Source organism: Pan troglodytes, chromosome 20, assembly GCF_028858775.2.
Source record: "Pan troglodytes isolate AG18354 chromosome 20, NHGRI_mPanTro3-v2.0_pri, whole genome shotgun sequence".
NCBI lineage: Eukaryota > Metazoa > Chordata > Mammalia > Primates > Hominidae > Pan > Pan troglodytes.
This window is the reverse complement of record NC_072418.2, coordinates 441508-466149: the sequence shown is the minus strand read 5'-3', so window position 1 is coordinate 466149 and position 24642 is coordinate 441508.

The following is a 24642-nucleotide window of genomic DNA, read 5'->3' as shown; positions in this document are numbered from 1 at the left end:
TAGAGACAGCGGTGTAAGTATTTCCATGTTTATACAGATAGCGGTGCAGATATTTCCATGTTTACACAGATGCCTATGCAGATATTTCCATATTTATACAGAGGGCTGTGTAGATAGTTCTATGTTTATACAGATGGCAGTGTAGATATTTCCATGTTCCTACACATGACTGTGTAGGTATTTCCATCTTTATACAGATGGCTTTGTAGATATTTCCATGTTTATAGAGATAGCGGTGCAGATATTTCCATGTTTATACAGATAGCGCTGTATATATTTCCATGTTTATACAGATCGTGGTGTAGATATTTCCGTGTTTATACACAGGGCGGAGTAGATACTTCCATCTTTATGGAGATGGCAGTGTAGATATTTTCATGTTTATAGAGATGGCGGTGTAGATATTTCCATATTTATAGAGATAGCGGTGTAGATATTTCCATCTTTCTACAGATGGCCGTGTAGATATTTCCATATTTATACAGATGTCTGTGTAGATATTTCCATGTGTATACAGATGGTATTGTAGGTATTTCCATGTTTATACAGATGGTGGTGTAGATATTTCCATGTTTATTCAGATAACTGTGTAGATATTTCCATGTTTTTACAGATGGCAGTGTAGATATTTCAATGTTTATAGAGATGGCGCTGTAGATATTTCCATGTTTAAACAGATAACGGTGGAGATATTTCCATGTTTATACAGACAGCAGTGGAGATATTTCCATGTTTATACACATAGCGGTGTACATATTTCCATGTTTATAGAGACAGCGGTGTAAGTATTTCCATGTTTATACAGATAGCGGTGCAGATATTTCCATGTTTACACAGATGCCTATGCAGATATTTCCATATTTATACAGAGGGCTGTGTAGATAGTTCTATGTTTATACAGATGGCAGTGTAGATATTTCCATGTTCCTACACATGACTGTGTAGGTATTTCCATCTTTATACAGATGGCTTTGTAGATATTTCCATGTTTATAGAGATAGCGGTGCAGATATTTCCATGTTTATACAGATAGCGCTGTATATATTTCCATGTTTATACAGATCGTGGTGTAGATATTTCCGTGTTTATACACAGGGCGGAGTAGATATTTCCATCTTTATGGAGATGGCAGTGTAGATATTTTCATGTTTATAGAGATGGCGGTGTAGCTATTTCCATATTTATAGAGATAGCGGTGTAGATATTTCCATCTTTCTACAGATGGCAGTGTAGGTATTTCCATGTTTATACAGATGGCGGTGTAGATATTTCCATATTTATACAGATGTCTGTGTAGCTATTTCCATGTGTATACAGATGGTATTGTAGGTTTTTCCATGTTTATACAGATGGTGGTGTAGATATTTCCATGTTTATTCAGATGACTGTGTAGATATTTCCATGTTTTTACAGATGGCAGTGTAGATATTTCAAAGTTTATAGAGATGGCGATGTAGATATTTCCATGTGTATACAGATCGCGGTGTAGATATTTCCATGTTTATACAGATAGCGGTGTAGATATTTCCATGTTTTTGCAGATATCGGTGTAGATATTTCCATGTTTACACAGATTGCGGTGTAGGTATTTACATCTTTCTACAGATGGCATTGTAGATATTTCGATGTTTATACAGATGGCGGTGTAGATATTTCCATGTTTACATAGATGGTGATGTAGTTATTACCATGTTTATACAGATATCGGTGTAGATGTTTCCATGTTTATACAGATCGTGGTGAAGATATTTCCATGTTTATACAGATCGCGTTGTAGATATTTCCATGTTTATACAGATGGCGTTGTAGATATTTCCATGTTTATACAGATCGTGGTGAAGATATTTCCATGTTTATACAGATCGCGGTGTAGATATTTCCATGTTTATACAGATGGCGTTGTAGATATTTCCATGTTTATACAGATAGCGGTGTAGATATTTCCATGTTTATACAGATCGCGTTGTAGATATTTCCATGTTTATACAGATAGCGGTGTAGATATTTCCATGTTTATACAGATAGCGGTGTAGATATTTCCATGTTTATAGAGATAGCGGTGTAGGTATTTCCATGTTTATAGACATAGCGGTGTAGATATTTCCATGTTTATATAGATGGCGTTGTATATATTTCCATGTTTATACCGGTAGCGGTGTTGGTATTTCCACGTTGATACAGATAGCGATGTAGATATTTCCATGTTTATACGGCTCGCAGTGCAGATATTTCTATCTTTTTACAGATGGCATTATAGATATTTCCTTATTCACACAGATGGCCGTGTAGATGTTTCCATGTTTATACAGATGGCGGAGTAGTTAGTTCCATGTTTATGGAGATGGCAGTGTAGATATTTTCATGTTTATAGAGATGGCGGTGTAGATATTTCCATGTTTATAGAGATAGCAGTGTAGATATTTACATGTTTATACAGATGGCTGTGTAGATATTTCCATGTGTATACAGATGGCGGTGTAGATATTTCCATATTCATACAAATGTCTGTGTAGGTATTTCCATGTGTATACAGATGGCATTTTAGATATTTCCATGTTTATACAGATGACTGTATAGGTATTTCCATGTTTTTACAGATGGCAGTGCAGATATTTGCATGTTTATAGAGATAGCGGTGTATTTATTTCCACGTTTCAACAGATGGCGGTGCTGATATTTCCATCTATACACAGATGGCCGTGTAAGTATTTCCATGTTTATACAGATAGCGGTGTAAATATTTCCATCTTTATACAGATCACGGTGTACTTATTTCCATGTTTAAAGAGATAGCATTGTAGATATTTCCATGTTTATACAGACCGCGGTCTAGATATTTCCATGTTTATACAGATAGCGATGCAGATATTTCCTTGTTTGTACAGATGGCGGTGTTGATATTTCCATCTATACACAGATGACCGTGTAGATATTTCCATGTTCATACAGAAGGCGGCGCAGGTATTTGCATTGGTATGTAGATGGCGGTGTAGATATTTCCATGTTTATACAGATAGCGGTGTAGTTATTTCCATGTTTATATAGATAGCGGTGTAGACATTTCCATGTATGTACACATGGGTGTGTACATATTTCCATCTTTATACAGATGGCGGTGCAGATATTTGCATGTTTATACAGATAACTTTGTAAGTATTTCCATGTTTATACAGATGGCGGTGTAGATATTTCGATGTTTTTAGAGATAGCAGAGGAGATATTTCCATGTTTATACAGATAGCGGTGTAGATATTTCCATGTTTATACTGATCGTGGTGTAGATATTTCCATTTTATAGAGATGGCGGTGTAGATATTTCCATGTTCATAGAGATAGCGGTGTTGATTTTTCCATGTTTATAGAGATAGCGGTGTGGATATTTCCATGTTTATACAGATAGTGGTGTAGATATTTCCATGTTTTTACAGATATCGGTGTCGATATTTACATGTTTACACATATTGCGGTGTAGATATTTCCATGTTTATATAGATGGTGTTGTAGATACTACCATGTTTATACAGATAGCGGTGTAGATATTTCCATGTTTATACAGATCGTGGTGAAGATATTTCCATGTTTATAGAGATAGCTGTGTAGATATTTCCATGTTTATACAGATCGCGGTGTAGATATTTCCATGTTTATACAGATAGCGGTGTAGGTATTTCCATGTTTATAGAGATAGCGGTGTAGGTATTTCCATGTTTATAGACATAGCGGTGTAGATATTTCCATGTTTATATAGATGGCGTTGTAAATATTTCCATGTTTATACCGATAGCGGTGTAGATATTTATATCTTTATACAGATGGCATTGTAGATATTTCCTTATTCACACAGATGGCGGTGTATATGTTTCCATGTTTATACAGATGGCGGAATAGTTAATTCCATGTTTATGGAGATGGCAGTGTAGATATTTTCATGTTTATAGAGATGGCTGTGTAGGTATTTCCATGTTTATACAGATAGCGGTGTAGTTATTTCCATGTTTACACAGATGGTGGTGTAGATATTTCCTTGTTTATACACATGGCGGAGTAGATACTTCCATCTTTATGGAGATGGCAGTGTAGATATTTTCATGTTTATAGAGATGGCGGTGTAGATATTTCCATATTTATAGAGATAGCGGTGTACATATTTCAATCTTTCTACAGATGGCAGTGTAGATATTTCCGTGTTTATACAGATGGCCATGTAGATATTTCCATATTTATACAGATGTCTGTGTAGATATTTCCATGTGTATACAGATGGTATTGTAGGTATTTCCATGTATATACAGATGGTGGTGTAGATATTTCCATGTTTATTCAGATGACTGTGTAGATATTTCCATGTTTTTACAGATGGCAGGGTAGATATTTCAATGTTTATAGAGATGGCGCTGTAGATATTTCCATGTTTAAACAGATAACGGTGGAGATATTTCCATGTTTATACAGACAGCAGTGGAGATATTTCCATGTTTATACACATAGCGGTGTACATATTTCCATGTTTATAGAGACAGCGGTGTAAGTATTTCCATGTTTATACAGATAGCGGTGCAGATATTTCCATGTTTACACAGATGCCTATGCAGATATTTCCATATTTATACAGAGGGCTGTGTAGATAGTTCTATGTTTATACAAATGGCAGTGTAGATATTTCCATGTTCCTACACATGACTGTGTAGGTATTTCCATCTTTATACAGATGGCTTTGTAGATATTTCCATGTTTATAGAGATAGCGGTGCAGATATTTCCATGTTTATACAGATAGCGCTGTATATATTTCCATGTTTATACAGATCGTGGTGTAGATATTTCCGTGTTTATACACAGGGCGGAGTAGATACTTCCATCTTTATGGAGATGGCAGTGTAGATATTTTCATGTTTATAGAGATGGCGGTGTAGATATTTCCATATTTATAGAGATAGCGGTGTAGATATTTCCATCTTTCTACAGATGGCCGTGTAGATATTTCCATATTTATACAGATGTCTGTGTAGATATTTCCATGTGTATACAGATGGTATTGTAGGTATTTCCATGTTTATACAGATGGTGGTGTAGATATTTCCATGTTTATTCAGATAACTGTGTAGATATTTCCATGTTTTTACAGATGGCAGTGTAGATATTTCAATGTTTATAGAGATGGCGCTGCAGATATTTCCATGTTTAAACAGATAACGGTGGAGATATTTCCATGTTTATACAGACCGCAGTGGAGATATTTCCATGTTTATACACATAGCGGTGTACATATTTCCATGTTTATAGAGACAGCGGTGTAAGTATTTCCATGTTTATACAGATAGCGGTGCAGATATTTCCATGTTTACACAGATGCCTATGCAGATATTTCCATATTTATACAGAGGGCTGTGTAGATAGTTCTATGTTTATACAGATGGCAGTGTAGATATTTCCATGTTCCTACACATGACTGTGTAGGTATTTCCATCTTTATACAGATGGCTTTGTAGATATTTCCATGTTTATAGAGATAGCGGTGCAGATATTTCCATGTTTATACAGATAGCGCTGTATATATTTCCATGTTTATACAGATCGTGGTGTAGATATTTCCGTGTTTATACACAGGGCGGAGTAGATATTTCCATCTTTATGGAGATGGCAGTGTAGATATTTTCATGTTTATAGAGATGGCGGTGTAGCTATTTCCATATTTATAGAGATAGCGGTGTAGATATTTCCATCTTTCTACAGATGGCAGTGTAGGTATTTCCATGTTTATACAGATGGCGGTGTAGATATTTCCATATTTATACAGATGTCTGTGTAGCTATTTCCATGTGTATACAGATGGTATTGTAGGTTTTTCCATGTTTATACAGATGGTGGTGTAGATATTTCCATGTTTATTCAGATGACTGTGTAGATATTTCCATGTTTTTACAGATGGCAGTGTAGATATTTCAAAGTTTATAGAGATGGCGATGTAGATATTTCCATGTGTATACAGATCGCGGTGTAGATATTTCCATGTTTATACAGATAGCGGTGTAGATATTTCCATGTTTTTACAGATATCGGTGTAGATATTTCCATGTTTACACAGATTGCGGTGTAGGTATTTACATCTTTCTACAGATGGCATTGTAGATATTTCGATGTTTATACAGATGGCGGTGTAGATATTTCCATGTTTACATAGATGGTGATGTAGTTATTACCATGTTTATGCAGATATCGGTGTAGATGTTTCCATGTTTATACAGATCGTGGTGAAGATATTTCCATGTTTATACAGATCGCGGTGTAGATATTTCCATGTTTATACAGATGGCGTTGTAGATATTTCCATGTTTATACAGATCGTGGTGAAGATATTTCCATGTTTATACAGATCGCGGTGTAGATATTTCCATGTTTATACAGATGGCGTTGTAGATATTTCCATGTTTATACAGATAGCGGTGTAGATATTTCCATGTTTATACAGATCGCGTTGTAGATATTTCCATGTTTATACAGATAGCGGTGTAGATATTTCCATGTTTATACAGATAGCGGTGTAGATATTTCCATGTTTATAGAGATAGCGGTGTAGGTATTTCCATGTTTATAGACATAGCGGTGTAGATATTTCCATGTTTATATAGATGGCGTTGTATATATTTCCATGTTTATACCGGTAGCGGTGTTGGTATTTCCACGTTGATACAGATAGCGATGTAGATATTTCCATGTTTATACGGCTCGCAGTGCAGATATTTCTATCTTTTTACAGATGGCATTATAGATATTTCCTTATTCACACAGATGGCCGTGTAGATGTTTCCATGTTTATACAGATGGCGGAGTAGTTAGTTCCATGTTTATGGAGATGGCAGTGTAGATATTTTCATGTTTATAGAGATGGCGGTGTAGATATTTCCATGTTTATAGAGATAGCAGTGTAGATATTTACATGTTTATACAGATGGCTGTGTAGATATTTCCATGTGTATACAGATGGCGGTGTAGATATTTCCATATTCATACAAATGTCTGTGTAGGTATTTCCATGTGTATACAGATGGCATTTTAGATATTTCCATGTTTATACAGATGACTGTATAGGTATTTCCATGTTTTTACAGATGGCAGTGCAGATATTTGCATGTTTATAGAGATAGCGGTGTATTTATTTCCACGTTTCAACAGATGGCGGTGCTGATATTTCCATCTATACACAGATGGCCGTGTAAGTATTTCCATGTTTATACAGATAGCGGTGTAAATATTTCCATCTTTATACAGATCATGGTGTACTTATTTCCATGTTTAAAGAGATAGCATTGTAGATATTTCCATGTTTATACAGACCGCGGTCTAGATATTTCCATGTTTATACAGATAGCGATGCAGATATTTCCTTGTTTGTACAGATGGCGGTGTTGATATTTCCATCTATACACAGATGACCGTGTAGATATTTCCATGTTCATACAGAAGGCGGCGCAGGTATTTGCATTGGTATGTAGATGGCGGTGTAGATATTTCCATGTTTATACAGATAGCGGTGTAGTTATTTCCATGTTTATATAGATAGCGGTGTAGACATTTCCATGTATGTACACATGGCTGTGTACATATTTCCATCTTTATACAGATGGCGGTGCAGATATTTGCATGTTTATACAGATAACTTTGTAAGTATTTCCATGTTTATACAGATGGCGGTGTAGATATTTCGATGTTTTTAGAGATAGCAGAGGAGATATTTCCATGTTTATACAGATAGCGGTGTAGATATTTCCATGTTTATACTGATCGTGGTGTAGATATTTCCATTTTATAGAGATGGCGGTGTAGATATTTCCATGTTCATAGAGATAGCGGTGTTGATTTTTCCATGTTTATAGAGATAGCGGTGTGGATATTTCCATGTTTATACAGATAGTGGTGTAGATATTTCCATGTTTTTACAGATATCGGTGTCGATATTTACATGTTTACACATATTGCGGTGTAGATATTTCCATGTTTATATAGATGGTGTTGTAGATACTACCATGTTTATACAGATAGCGGTGTAGATATTTCCATGTTTATACAGATCGTGGTGAAGATATTTCCATGTTTATAGAGATAGCTGTGTAGATATTTCCATGTTTATACAGATCGCGGTGTAGATATTTCCATGTTTATACAGATAGCGGTGTAGGTATTTCCATGTTTATAGAGAAAGCGGTGTAGGTATTTCCATGTTTATAGACATAGCGGTGTAGATATTTCCATGTTTATATAGATGGCGTTGTAAATATTTCCATGTTTATACCGATAGCGGTGTAGATATTTATATCTTTATACAGATGGCATTGTAGATATTTCCTTATTCACACAGATGGCGGTGTATATGTTTCCATGTTTATACAGATGGCGGAATAGTTAATTCCATGTTTATGGAGATGGCAGTGTAGATATTTTCATGATTATAGAGATGGCTGTGTAGGTATTTCCATGTTTATACAGATAGCGGTGTAGTTATTTCCATGTTTACACAGATGGTGGTGTAGATATTTCCTTGTTTATACACATGGCGGAGTAGATACTTCCATCTTTATGGAGATGGCAGTGTAGATATTTTCATGTTTATAGAGATGGCGGTGTAGATATTTCCATATTTATAGAGATAGCGGTGTACATATTTCAATCTTTCTACAGATGGCAGTGTAGATATTTCCGTGTTTATACAGATGGCCATGTAGATATTTCCATATTTATACAGATGTCTGTGTAGATATTTCCATGTGTATACAGATGGTATTGTAGGTATTTCCATGTATATACAGATGGTGGTGTAGATATTTCCATGTTTATTCAGATGACTGTGTAGATATTTCCATGTTTTTACAGATGGCAGGGTAGATATTTCAATGTTTATAGAGATGGCGCTGTAGATATTTCCATGTTTAAACAGATAACGGTGGAGATATTTCCATGTTTATACAGACAGCAGTGGAGATATTTCCATGTTTATACACATAGCGGTGTACATATTTCCATGTTTATAGAGACAGCGGTGTAATTATTTCCATGTTTATACAGATAGCGGTGCAGATATTTCCATGTTTACACAGATGCCTATGCAGATATTTCCATATTTATACAGAGGGCTGTGTAGATAGTTCTATGTTTATACAGATGGCAGTGTAGATATTTCCATGTTCCTACACATGACTGTGTAGGTATTTCCATCTTTATACAGATGGCTTTGTAGATATTTCCATGTTTATAGAGATAGCGGTGCAGATATTTCCATGTTTATACAGATAGCGCTGTATATATTTCCATGTTTATACAGATCGTGGTGTAGATATTTCCGTGTTTATACACAGGGCGGAGTAGATACTTCCATCTTTATGGAGATGGCAGTGTAGATATTTTCATGTTTATAGAGATGGCGGTGTAGATATTTCCATATTTATAGAGATAGCGGTGTAGATATTTCCATCTTTCTACAGATGGCCGTGTAGATATTTCCATATTTATACAGATGTCTGTGTAGATATTTCCATGTGTATACAGATGGTATTGTAGGTATTTCCATGTTTATACAGATGGTGGTGTAGATATTTCCATGTTTATTCAGATAACTGTGTAGATATTTCCATGTTTTTACAGATGGCAGTGTAGATATTTCAATGTTTATAGAGATGGCACTGCAGATATTTCCATGTTTAAACAGATAACGTTGGAGATATTTCCATGTTTATAAAGACCGCAGTGGAGATATTTCCATGTTTATACACATAGCGGTGTACATATTTCCATGTTTATAGAGACAGCGGTGTAGGTATTTCCATGTTTATACAGATAGCATTGCAGATATTTCCATGTTTACACAGATGCCTATGCAGATATTTCCGTATTTATACAGAGGGCTGTGTAGATATTTCTATGTTTATACAGATGGCAGTGTAGATATTTCCATGTTCCTACACATGACTGTGTAGGTATTTCCATCTTTATACAGATGGCTTTGTAGATATTTCCATGTTTATAGAGATAGCGGTGCAGATATTTCCATGTTTATACAGATAGCGCTGTATATATTTCCATGTTTATACAGATCGTGGTGTAGATATTTCCGTGTTTATACACAGGGCGGAGTAGATATTTCCATCTTTATGGAGATGGCAGTGTAGATATTTTCATGTTTATAGAGATGGCGGTGTAGCTATTTCCATATTTATAGAGATAGCGGTGTAGATATTTCCATCTTTCTACAGATGGCAGTGTAGGTATTTCCATGTTTATACAGATGGCGGTGTAGATATTTCCATATTTATACAGATGTCTATGTAGCTATTTCCATGTGTATACAGATGGTATTGTAGGTTTTTCCATGTTTATACAGATGGTGGTGTAGATATTTCCATGTTTATTCAGATGACTGTGTAGATATTTCCATGTTTTTACAGATGGCAGTGTAGATATTTCAAAGTTTATAGAGATGGCGATGTAGATATTTCCATGTGTATACAGATCGCGGTGTAGATATTTCCATGTTTATACAGATAGCGGTGTAGATATTTCCATGTTTTTACAGATATCGGTGTAGATATTTCCATGTTTACACAGATTGCGGTGTAGGTATTTACATCTTTCTACAGATGGCATTCTAGATATTTCGATGTTTATACAGATGGCGTTGTAGATATTTCCATGTTTACATAGATGGTGATGTAGTTATTACCATGTTTATACAGATATCGGTGTAGATGTTTCCATGTTTATACAGATCGTGGTGAAGATATTTCCATGTTTATACAGATCGCGGTGTAGATATTTCCATGTTTATACAGATGGCGTTGTAGATATTTCCATGTTTATACAGATCGTGGTGAAGATATTTCCATGTTTATACAGATCGCGGTGTAGATATTTCCATGTTTATACAGATGGCGTTGTAGATATTTCCATGTTTATACAGATAGCGGTGTAGATATTTCCATGTTTATACAGATCGCGTTGTTGATATTTCCATGTTTATACAGATAGCGGTGTAGATATTTCCATGTTTATACAGATAGCGGTGTAGATATTTCCATGTTTATAGAGATAGCGGTGTAGGTATTTCCATGTTTATAGACATAGCGGTGTAGATATTTCCATGTTTATATAGATGGCGTTGTATATATTTCCATGTTTATACCGGTAGCGGTGTTGGTATTTCCACGTTGATACAGATAGCGATGTAGATATTTCCATGTTTATACGGCTCGCAGTGCAGATATTTCTATCTTTTTACAGATGGCATTATAGATATTTCCTTATTCACACAGATGGCCGTGTAGATGTTTCCATGTTTATACAGATGGCGGAGTAGTTAGTTCCATGTTTATGGAGATGGCAGTGTAGATATTTTCATGTTTATAGAGATGGCGGTGTAGATATTTCCATGTTTATAGAGATAGCAGTGTAGATATTTACATGTTTATACAGATGGCTGTGTAGATATTTCCATGTGTATACAGATGGCGGTGTAGATATTTCCATATTCATACAAATGTCTGTGTAGATATTTCCATGTGTATACAGATGGCATTTTAGATATTTCCATGTTTATACAGATGACTGTATAGGTATTTCCATGTTTTTACAGATGGCAGTGCAGATATTTGCATGTTTATAGAGATAGCGGTGTAGATATTTCCACGTTTCAACAGATGGCGGTGCTGATATTTCCATCTATACCCAGATGGCCGTGCAAGTATTTCCATGTTTATGCAGATAGCGGTGTAAATATTTCCATCTTTATACAGATCACGGTGTACTTATTTCCATGTTTAAAGAGATAGCATTGTAGATATTTCCATGTTCATACAGACCGCGGTCTAGATATTTCCATGTTTATACAGATAGCGATGCAGATATTTCCTTGTTTGTACAGATGGCGGTGTTGATATTTCCATCTATACACAGATGACCGTGTAGATATTTCCATGTTCATACAGAAGGCGGCGCAGGTATTTGCATTGGTATGTAGATGGCGGTGTAGATATTTCCATGTTTATACAGATAGCGGTGTAGTTATTTCCATGTTTATATAGATAGCGGTGTAGACATTTCCATGTATATACACATGGCTGTGTACATATTTCCATCTTTATACAGATGGCGGTGCAGATATTTGCATGTTTATACAGATAACTTTGTAAGTATTTCCATGTTTATACAGATGGCGGTGTAGATATTTCGATGTTTTTAGAGATAGCAGAGGAGATATTTCCATGTTTATACAGATAGCGGTGTAGATATTTCCATGTTTATACTGATCGTGGTGTAGATATTTCCATTTTATAGAGATGGCGGTGTAGATATTTCCATGTTCATAGAGATAGCGGTGTTGATTTTTCCATGTTTATAGAGATAGCGGTGTGGATATTTGCATGTTTATACAGATAGTGGTGTAGATATTTCCATGTTTTTACAGATATCGGTGTCGATATTTACATGTTTACACATATTGCGGTGTAGATATTTCCATGTTTATATAGATGGTGTTGTAGATATTACCATGTTTATACAGATAGCGGTGTAGATATTTCCATGTTTATACAGATCGTGGTGAAGATATTTCCATGTTTATAGAGATAGCTGTGTAGATATTTCCATGTTTATACAGATCGCGGTGTAGATATTTCCATGTTTATACAGATAGCGGTGTAGGTATTTCCATGTTTATAGAGATAGCGGTGTAGGTATTTCCATGTTTATAGACATAGCGGTGTAGATATTTCCATGTTTATATAGATGGCGTTGTAAATATTTCCATGTTTATACCGATAGCGGTGTAGATATTTATATCTTTATACAGATGGCATTGTAGATATTTCCTTATTCACACAGATGGCGGTGTAGATGTTTCCATGTTTATACAGATGGCGGAATAGTTAATTCCATGTTTATGGAGATGGCAGTGTAGATATTTTCATGTTTATAGAGATGGCGGTGTAGATATTTCCATGTTTATAGAGATAGCAGTGTAGATATTTGCATGTTTATTCAGATGGCTGTGTAGATATTTCCATGTGTATACAGATGGCATTGTAGATATTTCCATGTTTATACAGATGACTGTATAGGTATTTCCATGTTTTTACACATGGCAGGGCAGATATTTCCATGTTTATAGAGATAGCGGTGTAGATATTTCCATGTTTGTACAGATGGCGGTGCTGATATTTCCATCTATACACAGATGGCCGTGAAGACATTTCCATGTTTATATAGATAGTGGTGTAGATATATCCATGTTTACACAGATGGTGGTGTAGAAATTTCCGTGTTTATACACATGGCGGAGTAGATACTTCCATCTTTATGGAGATGGCAGTGTCGATATTTTCATGTTTATAGAGATGGCGGTGTAGATATTTCCATGTTTATACAGATGGCGGTGTAGATATTTCCATGTTTATACAGATAACTTTGTAAGTATTTCCATGTTTTTACAGATGGTGGTGTAGATATTTCGATGTTTATAGAGATACCAGTGGAGATATTTCCATGTTTATACAGATAGCGGTGTAGTTCTTTCCATGTTTATATAGATAGCGGTGTAGATATTGCCATGTATATACACATGGCTGTGTAGATATTTCCATGTTTATACAGATGGCGGTGTCGATATTTCCATGTTTATACAGATAAATTTGTAAGTATTTACATGTTTATACAGATGGTGGTGTAGAGATTTCGATGTTTATAGAGATAGCAGTGGAGATATTTACATGTTTATACAGATATCGGTGTAGATATTTCCATGTTTATACTGATCGCGGTGTAGATATTTCCATGTTTATACAGATAGCGGTGTAGATATTTCCATGTTTACACAGATGGTGGTGTAGATATTTCCGTGTTTATACACATGGCGGAGTAGATACTTCCATCTTTATGGAGATGGCAGTGTAGATATTTTCATGTTTATAGAGATGGCGGTGTAGATATTTCCATATTTATAGAGATAGCGGTGTAGATATTTCCATCTTTCTATAGATGGCAGTGTAGATATTTCCATGTTTATACAGATGGTGGTGTAGATATTTCCATGTTTACACAGATGACTGTATAGGTATTTCCATGTTTATACAGATGGCGGTGTAGATATTTCCATGTTCATAGAGATAGCGGTGTAGATATTTCCATATTTATACAGATAACGGTGTAGAAATTTACATGTTTATACAGATAGCGGTGTAAATATTTCCATGTTTATACAGATCACGGTGTAGATATTTCCATGTTTATAGAGATAGCGGTGTAGATATTTCCATGTTTGTAGAGATAGCGGTGTGGATATTTCCATGTTTATACAGATAGGGGTGTAGATATTTCCATGTTTATAGAGATGGCGGTGTAGATAATTCAATATTTATAGGGATAGCGGTGTACATATTTCCATCTTTCTACAGATGGCAGTGTAGATATTTCCATGTTTATACAGATGACCGTGAAGATATTTCCATATTTATACAGATGTCTGTGTAGATATTTCCATGTGTATACAGATGGTATTGTAGGTATTTCCATGTTTATACAGATGGTGGTGTAGATATTTCCATGTTTATAGTGATAGCAGTGTAGATATTTCCATGTTTGTACAGATGGCGGTGTTGATGTTTCCATCTAAACACAGATTGCCGTGTAGGTATTTCCATGTGTATACAGATGGCATTGTAGATATTTCCATGTTTATACAGATGGTTGTGTAGATATTTCCATGTTTACACAGATGACTGTATAGGTATTTCCATGTTTATACAGATGGCGGTGTAGATATTTCCATGTTTATAGAGATAGCGGTGTAGATAATTCCATATTTATACAGATAACGGTGTAGAAATTTCCATGTTTATACAGATAGCGGTGTAAATATTTCCATGTTTATACAGATCATGGTGTAGGTATTTCCATGTTTAAAGAGATAGCGGTGTAGATATTTCCATGTTTATACAGACCGCGGTGTAGATATTTCCATGTTTATACAGATTGCGATGCAGATATTTCCATGTTTGTACAGATGGCGGTGTTGATATTTCCATCTATACATAGATGACCGTGTAGATATTTCCATGTTTAAACAGATGGCGACGCAGATATTTCCATTGGTATGTAGATGGTGGTGTAGATATTTCCATGTTTATACAGATAGCGGTGTAGTTATTTCCATGTTTATATAGATAGCGGTGTAGATATTTCCATGTATATACACATGGCTGTGTGGATATTTCCATGTTTATACAGATGGCGGTGTAGATAATTCCATGTTTATACAGATAACTTTGTAAGTATTTCCTTTTTTATACAGATGGCGGTGTAGATATTTCGATGTTTATAGAGATAGCAGTGGAGATATTTCCATGTTTATACAGATAGCGGTGTAGATATTTCCATGTTTATACTGATCGTGGTATAGATATTTCCATGTTTATTGAGATGGCGGTGTAGATAGTTCCATGTTCATAGAGATAGCGGTGTTGATTTTTCCATGTTTATAGAGATAGCGGTGTGGATATTTCCATGTTTATACAGATAGGGGTGTAGATAATTCCATGTTTTTACAGATATCGGTGTCGATATTTCCATGTTTACACAGATTGCGGTGTAGATATTTCCATCTTTCTTCAGATGACATTGTACATATTTCCATGTTTATACAGATGGCGGTGTAGATATTTCCATGTTTATATAGATGGTGGTGTATATATTACCATGTTTATACAGATAGTGGTGTAGATATTTCCATGTTTATACAGATCGTGGTGAAGATATTTCCATGTTTATACAGATCGCGGTGTAGATATTTCCATGTTTACACAGATCACGGTGTAGATATTTCCATGGTTATACAGATAGCGGTGTATGTATTTCCATGTTTATAGAGATAGCGGTGTAGGTATTTCCATGTTTATAGACATTGCGGTGTAGATATTTCCATGTTTATACAGATAGTGGTGTACATATTTCCATGTTTATACAGATGGTGGTGTAGATACATCCATGTTTCTGAGGATGGCGGTGTAGATATTTTCATGTTTATAGAGATGGCGGTGTAGATATTTCCATGTATATAGAGACTGCAGTGTAGGTATTTCCATGTTTATAGAGATAGCGGTGTGGATATTTCCATATTTGTACAGGTAGCGGTGTAGGTATTTCCATGTTTATACAGATGGCGGTGTAGATATTTCCTTGTTTATACAGATAGCGATGTAGATATTTTCATGTTTATACAGATATCGGTGTAGATATTTCCAGGTTTATACAGAGAGCGGTGTAGATATTTCCACGTTTTACAGATAGTGGTGTAGATATTTCCATCTTTATACAGATAGTGGTGCAGATATTTCCATGTTTACACAAATAGCCGTGTAGATATTTCTATGTTTACACAGATAGAGTTGCAGATATTTCCATGTTTATAAAGATAGCGTTGCAGATATTTCCATCTTTATACAGATAGCGGTGTGGGTATATCCATGTTTATAAAGATAGCGGTGTGGGAATTTCCATGTTTATACAGATAGCGGTATAGATATTTCCATGTTTATAGAGATGACTGTCTAGATATTTCCATGTTTATACAGCTTTCTGTGTAGATATTTCCATGTTTATACAGATAGCGGTGTAGATATTTCCATGTTTATACAGATAGCGGTGTAGATATTTCCATGTTTACAGAGATAGCAGTGTAGATATTTCTTTGTTTATAGAGATAGTGGTGTAGATATTTTCATGTTCATACAAACCACAGTGTAGATATTTTCATGTTTATGGAGATAGCGGTGTAGATATTTCCATTTTTATAGACATAGCGGTGTAAATATTTCCAAGTTTTTACAGATAGCGGTGTAAATATTTCCATGTTTATACAGATAGCCGTGTAAATGTTTACACGTTTATAAGGATAGCGGTGTAGATATTCCCACGTTTATTCAGATAGCGGTGTAGATATTTCCCCGTTTATACAGATAGCGGTTTAGGTATTTCCACGTTTATACAGATAACGGTGAAGATATTTCCACTTTTATACAGATTGCGGTGTAGAAATTTCCAAGTTTATACACATATCGGTGCACATATTTCCTCGTTTATACACATACCGGTGTAGATATTTCCAGGTTTATACAGATAGCCGTGTAGATATTTCCACGTTTGTAGAGATAGCGATGTAGATATTTCCACGTCTATACAGATAGCGGTGTAGGTATTCCCACGTTAATACAGATAACGGTGTAGATATTTCCAGGTTTATAGAGACAGCGGTGTAGATATTTCCATGTTTCTACTGATAGCGGTGAAGATATTTCCATGTTTATAGAGACAGCGGTGTAGATATTTCCATGTTTATACATATAGCGGTGTAGATATTTCCATGTTTATACAGTCAGTGGTGTAGATATTTCCATGTTTAAACAGATAGCCGTGTATATATTTCCATGTTTATACAGACAGCGGTGTAGATATTTCCATGTTTTACAGATAGTGGTGTAGATATTTCCATGTTTATAGAGATAGCGGTGTAGATATTTCCATGTTTATAGAGATAGCTTTGTAAATATTTCCATGTTTATAGAGATAGCGGTGTAAATATTTCCATGTTTATACAGATCGCGGTGTAGATATTTCCATGTTTATACAGATAGCGGTGTAGATATTTCCACATTTATACTTATAGCGGTGTAGATATTTCCAGGTTTATACAGTTAGCGGTGTAGATATTCCCACGTTTATAGAGATAGCGGTGTAGATATTTCCATGTTTTTAGAGATAGCGGTGTATATATTTCCACGTTTATAGAGATAGCGGTGTAGATATTTCCATGTTTCTAGAGACAGCGGTGTAGATATTTCCTTATTCATAGAGATAGCGGTGTAGATATTTCCATGTTTATAGAGACAGTGATGTAGATATTTGCGTGTTTATAGAGATATCATTGTAGATATTAACATGTTTATACAGACAGTGGTGTAGATATTTCCATGTTTATACAGATAGAGGTGTAGATATTTCCATGTTTATAGAGACAGCAGTGTAGATATTTCCATGTTTATACAGATAGTGATGTAGATATTTCCATATTTATAGAGATAGCTTTGTAGATATTTCCATGTTTGTAGAGATAGCGGTGTGGATATTTCCATGTTTATACAGATAGGGGTGTACATATTTCCATGTTTATAGAGATGGCGTTGTAGATATTTCCATGTTTATACAGATCACGGTGTAGATATTTCCTTGTTTATGCAAATAGCGGTGTAGTTATTTCCATGTTTATACAGATAGCGGTGTAGATATTTCCTTGTTTATACAAATAGCAGTGTAGATATTTCCATGTTTATACAGATCACGGTGTAGATATTTCCTTGTTTATACAAATAGCGGTGTAGTTATTTCCATGTTTATACAGATAGCGATGTAGATATTTCCATGTATATACAGATGGCTGTGTAGATATTTCCATGTTTATAGAGATAGCGGTGTATATATTTCCATGTTTATACAGATAGCGGTGTAGATATTTCCATGTTTATACAGACCACGGTGTAGATATTTCCATGTTTATACAGATAGCGGTGCAGATATTTCCATGTTTGTACAGTTGGCGGTGTTGATATTTCCATGTATACACAGATGACCGTGTAGATATGTCCATGTTTATACAGATGGTGGCGCAGATATTTCTATGGATATGTAGATGGCGGTGTAGATATTTCCATGTATATGCAGATAGCGGTGTAGTTATTTCCATGTTTATATAGAGAGCAGTGTAGATATATCCATGTATGTACACATGGCTGTGTAGATATTTCCATGTTTATATAGATGGCGGTGTAGATATTTCCATGTTTATACAGATAACATTGTAAGTATTTCCATGTTTATACAGATGGCAGTGTAGATATTTCGATGTTTATAGAGATAGCAGTGGAGATATTTCCATGTTTATACAGATAGCGGTGTAGATATTTCCACGTTTATACTGATCGCGGTGTAGTTATTTCCATGTTTATAGAGATAGCGCTGTGGATATTTCCATGTTTATACAGATAGGGGTGTAGATATTTCCATGTTTATAGAGATGGCGTTGTAGATGTTTCCAAGTTTATTCAGATCACGGTGTAGATATTTCCTAGTTTATGCAAATAGCGGTGTAGTTATTTCCATGTTTATACAGATAGCGGTGTAGCTATTTCCATGTATATACAGATGGCTGTGTAGATATTTCCATGTTTATACAGATCACGGTGTAGATATTTCCTTGTTTATACAAATAGCGGTGTAGTTATTTCCATGTTTATACAGATAGCGGTGTAGATATTTCCATGTATATACAGATGGCTGTGTAGATATTTCCATGTTTATAAAGATGACTGTGTAGATATTTCCATGTTTATACAGATGACTTGTAGGTATTTCCATGTTTTTACAGATGGCGGTGTAGATATTTCCATGTTTATATAGATGGTGGTGTAGATATTACCATGTTTATACAGATAGCGGTGTAGATATTTCCAGGTTTATACAGATAGCGGTGTAGATATTTCCATGTTTATACAGATGGCTGTGTAGATATTTCCATGTTTATAGACATGGCGGGGTAGATATTTCCATGTTTATACAGATATCAGGGTAAATATTTCCATGTTTATACAGATCACTGTGTAGATATTTCCATGTTTATAGAGATAGCGGTGTATATATTTCCATGTTTATACAGACCACGGTGTAGATATTTCCATGTTTATACAGATAGCGGTGCAGATCTTTCCAAGTTTGTACAGATTGCGGTGTTGGTATTTCCATCTATACACAGAAGACCGTGTAGATATTTCCATGTTTATACAGATGGCGGCGCAGATATTTCTATGGATATGTAGATGGCGGTGTAGATATTTCCATGTATGTACAGATAGCGGTGTAGTTATTTCCATGTTTATATAGAGAGCGGTGTAGATTTTTCCATATATGTACACATGCCTGTGTAGATATTTCCATGTTTATACGGATGGCGGTGTAGATATTTCCATGTTTATACAGATAACTTTGTCAGTATTTCCATGTTTATACAGATGGAGGTGTAGATATTTCGATGTTTATAGAGATAGCAGTGGAGATATTTCCATGTTTATAGAGATAGCGGTGTAGATATTTCCACGTTTATGCTGATCGCGGTGTAGTTATTTCCATGTTTATAGAGATAGCGGTGTGGATATTTCCATGTTTATACAGATAGGGGTGAAGATATTTCCATGTTTATAGAGATGGCGTTGTAGATATTTCCATGTTTACACAGATCACGGTGTAGATATTTCCTTGTTTATGCAAATAGAGGTGTAGTTACGTCCATGTTTATACAGATAGCGGTGTAGATATTTCCATGTATATACAGATGGCTGTGTAGATATTTCCATGTTTATACAGACGGCTGTGTAGATATTTCCATGTTTATACAGATTACTTGTAGGTATTTCCATGTTTATACAGATGGCCGTGTAGATATTTCCATGTTTATAGAGATACCTGTGTAGATATGTCCATGTTTCTACAGATAGCGGTGTAGATATTTCCATGTTTATACAGATCGCGGTGTTGATATTTCCATGTTTCTACAGATAGCGGTGTAGATATTTCCATGTTTATACAGATCGCGGTGTAGATATTTCCATGTTTATGCAGACCGCGGTGTAGATATTTCCATGTTTATACAGATAGCGGTGTAGATATTTCCATGTTTTTACAGATATTGATGTAGGTATTTCCATATTTACACAGATTGCGGTGTAGATATTTCCATCTTTCTATAGATGGCATTGTAGGTATTTCCATGTTTATACAGATGGCGGTGTAGATATTTCCATGTTTATATAGATGGTGGTGTAGATATTACCATGTTTATACAAATAGCGGTGTAGATATTTCCAGATTTATACAGATAGCGGTGTAGATATTTCCATGTTTAAACAGATGGCGGTGTAGATATTTCCATGTTTATAGAGATGGCGGTGTAGATATTTCCATGTTTATACAGATATCGGTGTAAATATTTCCATGTTTATACAGATCACGGTGTAGATATTTCCATGTTTATAGAGATAGCGGTGTATATATTTCCATGTTTATACAGATAGCGGTGTAGGTATTTCCATGTTTATACAGACCACGGTGTAGATATTTCCATGTTTATACAGATAGCGGTGCAGATCTTTCCATGTTTGTATAGATGGCGGTGTTGATATTTCCATCTATACACAGATAACCGTGTAGATATTTCCATGTTTATACAGATGGCGTCACATATATTTCTATGGATATGTAGATGGCGGTGTAGATATTTCATGTATATACAGATAGCGGGGTAGTTATTTCCATGTTTATATAGAGAGCGGTGTAGATATTTCCATATATGTACACATGGCTGTGTAGATATTTCCATGTTTATACAGATGGCTGTGTAGATATTTCCATGTTTATACAGATAACTTTGTCAGTATTTCCATGTTTATACAGATGGCGGTGTAGATATTTCGTTGTTTATAGAGATAGCAGTGGAGATATTCCCATGTTTATAGAGATAGCGGTGTAGATATTTCCACGTTTATGCTGATAGCGGTGTAGTTATTTCCATGTTTATAGAGATAGCGGTGTGGATATTTCCATGTTTATACAGATAGGGGTGAAGATATTTCCATGTTTATAGAGATGGCGTTCTAGATATTTCCATGTTTATACACATCACGGTGTAGATATTTCCTTGTTTATGCAAATAGCGGTGTAGTTATGTCCATGTTTATACAGATAGCGGTGTAGATATTTCCATGTATATACAGATGGCTGTGTAGATATTTCCATGTTTATACAGATGGCTGTGTAGATATTTCCATGTTTATACAGATTACTTGTAGGTATTTCCATGTTTATACAGATGGCCGTGTAGATATTTCCATGTTTATAGAGATAGCTGTGTAGATATTTCCATGTTTCTACAGATAGCGGTGTAGATATTTCCATGTTTATGCAGATCGTGGTGTAGATATTTCCATATTTATACAGATAGCGGTGAAGATATTTCCATGATTTACAGATATTGGTGTAGATATTTCCATGTTTTCATAGATTGCGGTGTAGATATTTCCATCATTCTACAGATGGCATTGTAGATATTTCCATGTTTATACAGATGGCGGTGTAGATATTTCCATGTTTATATGGATGGTGGTGTAGATATTACCATGTTTATACAGATAGCGGTGTAGATATTTCCAGGTTTATACAGATAGCGGTGTAGATATTTCCATGTTTATACAGATGGCGGTGTAGATATTTCCATGTTTATAGAGAGGGCGGAGTAGATATTTCCATGTTTATACAGATATTGGTGTAAATATTTCCATGTTTATACAGAACTCGGTGTAGATATTTCCATGTTTATAGAGATAGCGGTGTATATATTTCCATGTTTATACAGATAGCGGTGTAGATATTTCCATGTTTATACAGACCACGGTGTAGATATTTCCATGTTTATACAGATAGCGGTGCAGATATTTCCATGTTTGTACAGATGGCGGTGTTGATATTTCCATCTATACACAGATGACCGTGTAGATATTTCCATGTTTATACAGATGGCGGTGCAGATGTTTCTATAGATATGTAGATGGCGGTGTAGATATTTCCATGTATATACAGATAGCGGTGTAGATATTTCCATGTTTATACAGATCACGGTGTAGATATTTCCATGTTTATACAGATAGCGGTGGAGATATTTCCATGTTTGTACAGATGGCGGTGTTGATATTTCCATCTATACACAGATGACCGTGTAGATATTTCCATGTTTATACAGATGGCGGCGCAGATATTTCTATGGATATGTAGATGGCGGTGTAGATAGTTCCATGTATATGCAGATAGCGGTGTAGTTATTTCCATGTTTATATAGAGAGCGGTGTAGATATTTCCATGTATGAACACATGGCTGTGTAGATATTTCCATGTTTATATAGATGGCGGTGTAGATATTTCCATGTTTATACAGATAACTTTGTAAGTATTTCCATGTTTATACAGATGGCGGTGTAGATATTTCGATGTTTATAGAGATAGCAGTGGAGATATTTCCATGTTTATAGAGATAGCGGTGTAGATATATCCACGTTTACACTGATCGCGGTGTAGTTATTTCCATGTTTATAGAGATAGCGGGGTGGATATTTCCATGTTTATACAGATAGGGGTGTAGATATTTCCATTTTTATAGAGATGGCGTTGTAGATATTTCCATATTTATACAGATCACGGTGTAGATATTTCCTAGTTTTTGCAAATAGCGATGTAGTTATTTCCATGTTTATACAGATAGCGGTGTAGATATTTCCTTGTTTATACAAATAGCAGTGTAGATATTTCCATGTTTATACAGATCACGGTGAAGATATTTCCTTGTTTATACAAATAGCGGTGTAGTTATTTCGATGTTTATACAGATAGCGGTGTAGATATTTCTATGTATATACAGATGGCTGTGTAGATATTTCCATGTTTATACAGATGGCTGTGTAGATATTTCCATGTTTATACAGATGACTTGTAGGTATTTCCATGTTTATACAGATGGCGGTGTAGATATTTCCACGTTTATAGAGATAGCTGTGTAGATATTTCCATGTTTCTACAGATAGCGGTGTAGATATTTCCATGTTTATACAGATCGCGGTGTAGATATTTCCATGTTTATGCAGATCGCGGTGTAGATATTTCCATGTTTCTACAGATAGCGGTGTAGATATTTCCATGTTTATACAGATCGTGGTGTAGATATTTCCAAGTTTATGCAGATCGCGGTGTAGATATTTCCATGTTTATACAGATAGCGGTGTAGATATTTCCATGTTTTTACAGATATTGGTGTAGATATTTCCATGTTTACACAGATTGCGGTGTAGATATCTCCATCTTTCTACAGATAGCATTGTAGATATTTCCATGTTTATACAGATGGCGGTGTAGATATTTCCATGTTTATATAGATGGTGGTGTAGATATAACCATGTTTATACAGAACACGGTGTAGATATTTCCATGTTCATAGAGATAGCGGTGTATATATTTCCATGTTCATACAGATGGCTGTGTAGATATTTCCATATTTATACAGATGACTTGTAGGTATTTCCATGTTTATACAGATGGCGGTGTAGATATTTCCTTGTTTATAGAGATAGCTGTGTAGATATTTCCATGTTTCTACAGATAGCGGTGTAGATATTTCCATGTTTATACAGATCGCGATGTAGATATTTCCATGTTTATGCAGATCGCGGTGTAGTTATTTCCATGTTTCTACAGATAGCGGTGTAGATATTTCCATGTTTATACATTTCGCGGTGTAGATATTTCCATGTTTATGCAGATCGCGGTGTAGATATTTCCATGTTTATACCGAGAGCGGTGTAGATATTTCCATGTTTTTACAGATATTGGTGTAGATATTTCCATGTTTACACAGATTGCGGTGTAGATATTTCCGTCATTCTACAGATGGCATTGTAGATATTTCCATGTTTATACGGATGGCGGTGTAGATATTTCCATGTTTATATAGATGGTGGTG